The 8,591-nt window shown below is 28.6% G+C and overlaps 1 pseudogene; it reads left to right on the top strand.

Annotated features, from left to right (window-relative positions):
* The first annotated feature begins 292 nt into the window (after positions 1-292).
* Positions 293-4,304, top strand: LOC114166459 (annotated as a pseudogene).
* The last annotated feature ends 4,287 nt before the right edge of the window (positions 4,305-8,591 follow it).

The following is an 8,591-nucleotide window of genomic DNA, read 5'->3' as shown; positions in this document are numbered from 1 at the left end:
AATGAATAAATTATTCAAAATTTCAAAATACTAAATTAAAATCTCAAAAATCTCAAATTGAAAATCCAGAAACCCAAATCGAATACCCTTAGTCATATAATTAAAGAATATTTTAAATAATTAAATTTAGTTATGTAAATAATTCAATTTATTTATTTTATTTATATTTATAAATATGTTTTAATATCTTTTTGGATATTTTGATATCTTTTAATATTTTTTATTATTATTATTATCTTTTATCTCTTATATTTTAAAGACTATAAATATGAAGTTCTACGACACTAAGATTCTACTAGAAGGACTCGAATTACAAACACGTATATCCATTCTCGCGTTTCTTCTCCTTTACACCTATCCGTGATTTTCTCCGTCGTCGCGTTCTCGCCGTGCCTAGGCGGCCGCCACCGTGCCTCACCTAGCCCTGCCATCCCTGTGCTTCGCCATCGCCCTTGGGTAGCGTTCCATCACCTGGTCTTCCTTCCATTTTTCTTTCGTTTTCAGTAAGATGGGAGAGAGAAAGGTTTTGAACAAGTATTACCCACCGGACTTTGATCCCTCCAAGCTTCCCAGAGCAAGAAGGCCTCAGAACCAACAAATCAAGGTTCGCATGATGCTTCCCATGAGTATTCGATGTAATACTTGTGGCAATTACATCTACAAAGGCACCAAGTTCAATTCTAGGAAGGAAGATGTCATTGGCGAGGTTTGATATTTTAAATACAAGTTCCCTATTGTTTTCAATCTTTAGTTATTTTTTTTTGGTACATTCAAAAGGAGATGCCGGTGATGTTTATCCTTTTGGATTTTGTATTGGATTCCTTTGATTGTGTGTTGTTGTTTAATAATTTAGTAGGAATCAAAGAGGTTCATATCTGCTTCTTGCCTCATGTGTGATTTAAGCTCAATAATATATGATGACATTGACATTGGATTTTTTGTGCAGACGTATCTTGGAATTCAAATATTCAGGTTTTATTTTAAATGCACCAAATGTTCAGCTGAAGTTACCATGAAGACGGATCCACAAAATTCAGATTATATTGTTGAATCTGGTGCAACCAGAAATTTTGAACCTTGGCGTGCAGAAGATGAAGAAGCTGATAAAATGAAGCAGAAGAGGGATGCTGAAGAGATGGGAGATGCTATGAAATCATTGGAAAATAGAACCTTAGATTCTAAAAGGGAGATGGACATCCTAGCTGCATTGGATGAGATGAAGTCAATGAAGGTAATCATTGTTGTGACTGAATATATAATGATGAATTAAATTTGAAGCCTCTTCATAAATGATTCAATAGGGATGCATGCATTACAATTGTGGAATGTGCTTCATTTTGCTGTAAAAGAATGACATTTCACACCATTTTTTAATTAATAATTACATTTGTGGTAAGTAATTGCTAACATGACTCTTTCATTTCAGTCTAGGCATGCAACTGTTTCTGTTGATGAAATGCTGGAGGCTCTGCAGCGCACAACAGCTGATAAGGTATGAGAAAACTTGTCATAATTATTTGCTCTGTAGTTTGTACAAGAAATTTCCTGTTTTTGAAGCAAGAGTTAATTATTATTGCTCACGAAAGGAATATACACAATTTGAAAATTTTAAGTTTGGTTTGAAATGTAATATATTGGTAGCCATCCCTTGATATAATAAAGTATTTGTAAAGGTAGAAAATTTAGGCAGTAAGCTGATTATAAAATGATCACTCTCACCGTAGTCCTCTCCATAGTCCATTTTTTTATTTGTCAGTTATGGTTCTTGAAATGCATAATCATCAAGACAGTCATAAATATCCTTGACTATAAGAAATAATAACTGTATATTACTAAATTTCCCTCCATTGAAATACTCAGTATTGTAGTATCCTATTATTTTCTCTTTCACTTGTTAAAAAACAAAAATATTATTGCCTCACTATTTTTCTAAAGTGAGATAAAAAATGGAACAAAAATAGTTATGTAAAGTGACAAAAAGAATGAAAGTATATTTGGAGTCTGTCATGAGTTGTGTCATCTTTCTGATTTGATGCTCGCAAAACCAATTTTTTGATTTGCTGTTCGGTATATTCTTGCAATGTTATCACTGCTTTTGGAACCTAAATCCTAGTTTTCTTGCGACAACATTTGTTGCAACGCCAATGGATCCCCTTTAATTGCTTACCTTGAACTTATACTATTGCAAGATAACCCGTCTAAACATTGATTGTCTATTATTTCTAATTCTAATATTTGGCTATGACATAAACATGATACGTAATTTTGAAGCATTCTTTAATTATCATCTTCCTCAATAATTCAAGTTCATTTATAATGATTTCAGGAGAAGAGGCTAGAAGAAGAAGATGAAGCAATAATAAAATCAGTTGTCTTCCATGTAAGTATTATATAGAATTGTATATGTTCTGAATGTATTGTGTGTCTAATGCAGATCACATAATATATATTTATACTATTGAATATAATCAATTACAATAAAGACACCTAATAATTAGGAATCAATCATCTTAATTTATGAGATTATGTAAAGGTTGATTTCTTAAAAATCTGTAACAGTTGATTATATTCTAAAATATTATTATCCTGTAATTCTAGTTCTCCTGCTTCTAGTTACTTTTATTTTTTATTTTTATTAATCCTATATGGTTTTTGCTGTATACTATATTTACCAGAATTCAGGAGGTTATGTCAAAAGAATTCGTGATGAAGATATTGAAGCTGAAGAGCAAATAGATCAGCTTTCACATGGACATGGTGAAACAAGTTATAATATGAAGGTATGTGTGTGCTTGCAGTATTGTATTTTTTTGTTGTCTTGTTTTCCATGGAAATTATCATCATCATTATACACCAACTCAATTATGTTTTCATCACACTCTGTTCTTAACTATTGAAATTCAAGACTTAACCTTCAACCTCATATTGCTCTTGAACTATGATTCCTCTCATTTTCAGTAATCACTATTCTGAGTCATTTCTCAGTTCACTTTCTCTAGACCAGCTGTCTCTCAGTTTGATTTTACTATTCATTCATAATTTTGTATGACGGGCAGGATCAATGAAATTTTCTTTTTATGTAAAGCTTTCGATTTTAATAGCAGGGGCACAAATGACCTGGGGAATGGTAAATATTGTTGGAAAAAAGAAGCCCTTTTTTTTTTTTAAGGAAATAAACAAAAAATTGTAGCAGTGTCTACAGGATCATAATGGCTGCTTGAGTACATTTATTTCTTGGTTTTTTTTAGGCAGTCAGAAAATGAAGTTGCAGTTAAAATACTAGTGAAACACTCCCTTGTGTCTATGTGGGAAAAAAAATATGATAATCTAGAATTTGGAATTACATATTTCTAGCTTCTTTGTGGTGTTCTGCTGTTGGTCTTTTTTATCTGAAGGTCATGGGGGTTTCGTATATTTACAGATGGATATTGGCAGACTTTGTTGCATGTTTCTTGATCTTTGTATTTTTTTCCTTTTACCATTTAATATTTGTCTCTCTTAAAATAAATTATTGCTCAGAAAAAAAATTCAAAGGAAGTTTTTTGTTTTTATTTTCTTTTAGTGTGAACTTTTTAGACTTGAAATATGGAAGAAATATATTATACATGTGAAGTTCATAAAATTTTCTGAGAAATTTATAGGTGAAGTTTTTCTAAATTTACAAATTTTATCATCTTTTCCGTATGTGATTTTTTATTCATCAAGCATCAAATCTTGTACAAAACAACTGTTTGAATGTGTGTTCGTGTTGTATGTATATGTGTGCAGAAGCAAAAGATGTCTGAAGATCATCCAAGCAAACTAACCGACTCTCTGACAAAAGCTACTTTGGATGAGTATGGCAAACAAGGTATGTGCTTTTAACGTGTTTATCGACTAGATAAATGCATCGAAATTCACCCATGCAACACTGTTAACCATATGTTGGTTATTTGTAGAAAAACACAATGGTGGGAAACTTAATTCTTTGTAAGAATTTCTGTCATTCACATCAAGAAATCAGATTTTAAAAGTTATGTAGAACCAGAACAAAAGGAAGAGGAAGACAAGAGAACAAATACTAGTGGACTACAATCTTTGCTTCAAAACTATGGAAGCGACGATTAGACAAACGAAGATTAGGTAATAGAATGACTATCGTGTCACCCAGTTAAATATGGTTAGGATAGGTTAACATAATTTTTATCTTTCTTTCGAAAGCTAAAATGTCATCTTGGTTTAGTCTTTCCATACTCATAGGTTAGGTTTGTATTCTTGATGTACTGACTCTTTAGACGAAGTAACACTTTTACATTAGTAATTCACTGAAATTTTAAAAATAAATAAAATATATTTTTTATACGAATTTATATTTACGAAAATATAATTAAAATTCAATATAGGTATTTTATATTTGTCAAATTGAATAAACAATACTTTATTACCTTTTAATGAAATGCATTTTCTTTTATAATTGTATCAAACGATATCTAATAACTAAGTCAATCAAAATAAAGAATTAAAATTTAAATGAAGTAACAAATAATAATTTTATATTTTTTTGGACATTTAATTAAATATTCTATTTCGGTAAACAAAAACAAAAAATCTTCATATATATATATATATATATAGACACACGAGTGTGTTCACGGATGTTGTTTTCGATAGTTATTATTTTTTATTTATAAATAAATAAATGTAATAGTCGAATGACTTTAATTATGATTATTTTTAATTTATTAATAAAAAAGAAAATATCAATTCAAATTATAACTGAATGAATTATATAAATATTTTGAAGTTGTTATCGGTATTTACAATTTAAAATGCTCTTTTGCAAGCTTAAATATGAATTTATTGTTAATTACAACTAATCCATAATTATATTTATTATTATATATTTATAATTATATATAAGAGTATTTTTTTTATATAATTACTTATTCTTAATTTATCCTTTAAAATTTATTTATTTATTTACTTTTAAAGACTTTAAAATTTATTTATATTTTAACTTTTAATTTTTAATTTGTTTAATACATATTTTAGAAATAAAACAAAACATTAATATATATATATATAATTTTTTTTCATATAATATATTAAAAACTAATTAATATTTTAAAATAAATTAAATTAAAAAAATAATCTTTTTAAATAAATATATATATATATATATATATATATATTCGTCTGATTTCGAAATTCGATTATGTTATTTTATTTATCTGATTTCAATATTCGGAACTAAGGATGTCAACGGGACGGGTATGATATATAGGTAGTAGTACCCTACCTGCTAGATAAATATTCATTTTGTATCCGTATCAATATCCATTGGGTATTCGTTATGCAGGTATCTGTCTATTTTTTTTCATATCTGCTGGTATCCACGGGTACCCGCGAATATTTAAAAAAATAAATATTTAATTATAAGTAGTGTTTGGATCAACAAGCTTACTTCCTCCTATTGATTCATGAAAAACAAACAAATAAAAAATCACTAACAATTTATATTGTAGTTTATTTTTGAATGAAATATTAAAGAAATTACTAACTTTATCAATGTCCACATCTTGCAACATTGTATAAAGTTACATGTTGTCCAATTTTAATCTAGAAGAGTATGAAAACATAAGAAGTTCATTAAAAATTTCTAACAATCACTTAGTTAAAATATCTAAGTAAAACTATTAATTTCATTACCTTCCATATTGGTCCATAACCAGTCTTGGAGACACATCAATGCCTCCATAATATCTGGAAATAATCTACTCCGATGTGGAGTAAGAATCTGTATACCATTATTTGATGAAGACTCATAATGTTTTTTTCTACTATAATCTCATATATATATATATATATATATATATATATATATGAGATTATTGTGAATTAAAGTTTAGTGGGTACGGATATTATAATATTCGTACATACCCCGTTAACATGTGGGTATCAATAATATCCGTATCCACAGATAGTAGATATCTAATTTTAATATTCGGTTTTTATTTATTATTGGTTTTATCCGCAGATACCAGTGAGTTTACAATTTTTTGCCTGAAATCAAGTCCAAACCCTTTATTTTTCTCCCATGTTCTGGTTTCTTTTTTTTTCAGTTTTTTTTTTTATCTTCAATATATAATTCTGTTAGTTTATAGTTTAATTCTAGTAGTATCTTAACCTTGGTTGGCATCTCAAACGTTGAAAATATGTGCGCTTGTTTGGTTTGTTTTATTTTTATAATTATGGGGTGAAATTTTAATAATAATAATTATATAAGTTTCCTTTTATAATTATATTAAAATCACTTTATACATTTTATGTTAGTTATTTTAAAGGTATTTTAATCACTTTAGATGTATTTCTAAGTTGTTTATTTTTATTTTTAGATCATTTTGGATGTACTTCTAATTTAGTCATCTTAAATTATTTAAAATTGTTTTATCGGTGCTTTTGATAGTGTTATTTTTACTTTTCAACAAATTAGATACATTTCTAATTTGGTTATTTTTATTTAAGACCACTTTAGATGCATTTCTAATTTGGTTATTCCTATTTTAATATTCGAGATCACTTTAGATGCACTTCTAGTTTGATATGCTTAAAATTATTTAAAATTATTTTATTTACACTCTTAAGAAATATTTCATTTATCACTAATATTTTAACCACTTTGGATGCACTTCTAATTCGATTATTTTTATTTTACAACCACTGTGATGCACTTCTAATTTGGTTATTTAAAAATTATGGGAAACCTTTTTTAATTTTTGTGTTACAAAATAAAATATTAAAATTAAAATTTATTATTATTTCTACTCACAAATATTTTCGACAAAAACTATGTAAATTTGATTATCCATTGTACTCGTAGATACCTAGAAGCGGGGTACCATCCCTATTGTTAGAGGTATCATATATCTTTTGATTTTAATTCTATTGATGAATATTTTAATTCTATTGATGGAGATATAATATACTTTATTTTATTCTCTTGTATTATTATCAAATATTCATGTATTACGATGATGTATTAGGTTTTATTTTTTTCTCTTATATTATGGGATATTATACTCTATATATTGAACAAAAGTTTCCAATAAATCAATATAAAAGCTATATTTTAGTTGTTTTTCATCAAACACATCTTGTGTATATTTTTCCTTCTCATGGCTTATATATATCTAACATAGTATCAAAGCCATTACCTTCTCTTCTCTGATATCTAACATGGTATCAGAGCCATTACTTTCTCTTATCTAATATGTAACATAGTATCAGATGAAAAATGCCTTCTGCCATTACCTTCTATTTGTTGTTACCTTCATGGCGATTTTTGCTTCTCCTGACCCTTTATTTCTTCATCTTGGAGAAAATAATCCACTTGTTCTTCTTGTATATCTCTTTCTTGTTGATAACAATTATCAACAATGAAAAAAACAAAATTCTCAAAGTTCTCAGTTTTTTTCTCCAACTTCTTGGCTTTCTCAAGTTCTTAGTTCTCAAGTTCTTAGTTTTTCTCAAGTTCTTGCTTTTCTCAAGTTCTGTCTTTTCTTAAGTTATAAGCCATCTCAAGTTCTCGACCTTTTCAAGGTATCGGCTTTCTTAATCTCTTCGCCTTCTCAAGTTCTCAACCTTCTCAAGTTCTTAGTGTTCTCAAACCAATCTCTCAAAGTTCTCAGATTCTTCAAGGTTCTCGCGTTCTCAAAGTTCTTGCATTCTCAAGATTCTCTTCATCCGATTGCTTTTCAAAAATTGCTACTTTCAAGTTGGGCCTTCATAAGCTTTATGCCCTTCTTGAGAGGAGGTGTTAAAGATATCATATATCTCATGATTTTAATTCTATTGATGGAGATATAATATATTTTATTTTATTCTCTTGTATTATTATCAAAATTTTCATGTATTATAATGATATATTAGGCTTTAATTTTTTCCTTATATTTGTCGCAACCTAAATTGTGACGGGATGACGAACTAAAAATAAATTCATTCAGAAAAAGAGATTAGAATTCGCCACCATAGTTTATTCAGGAAAACTATGGAAAACCATAAAAATAAAATAAAGTCTGCGAAAACCAAATTTTGGGTCCGGGAGTCGGTTACGCGTAGGGAAGGTATTAGCACCCTACAGCGACCGCCCAAAGGCGGTACCTTTAATTAAATTTGCAAAAGAGATGTGTTTATTTTAAATATTTATTTTTCCCACGAATAAGAAAATATTGAACAAAATTATTTTTTGAGTGAAAGGGACCCGACAAGGATTAAAACCTTGGTCCTACGTATTCTCATTACAAATGAGAAATCAGGGCTACGTAGTTCTTTATAAAATTATTTGAAAATGATTTGGAAAACCTTTTGATTTTTGGGAAGTAAACCTGACAAGGACTTGCCCTGCTCCTACGTATCTCCATTCACAATGAAGAATCAAGGATCATGTAGTTCTTGATAAAAATTGATTAGAATATTTAATTTTTAAAAGTTGTCTTTTAACATTTTTGAAAATGAGTGTCATGCGACGCGTGCGGCCGGGTTGACACAAAAATCATTTTTTATACTTTGTATTTATGAAAGGGAGTGTCGTGCGACGCAAGCGGTCGATTAGA

The sequence above is a fragment of the Vigna unguiculata genome, chromosome 10 (genome assembly GCF_004118075.2).
Source record: "Vigna unguiculata cultivar IT97K-499-35 chromosome 10, ASM411807v1, whole genome shotgun sequence".
Lineage (NCBI taxonomy): Eukaryota > Viridiplantae > Streptophyta > Magnoliopsida > Fabales > Fabaceae > Vigna > Vigna unguiculata.
Note: the sequence above shows the minus strand (reverse complement) of the source record. Positions and strands in the feature narration are given on the sequence as shown.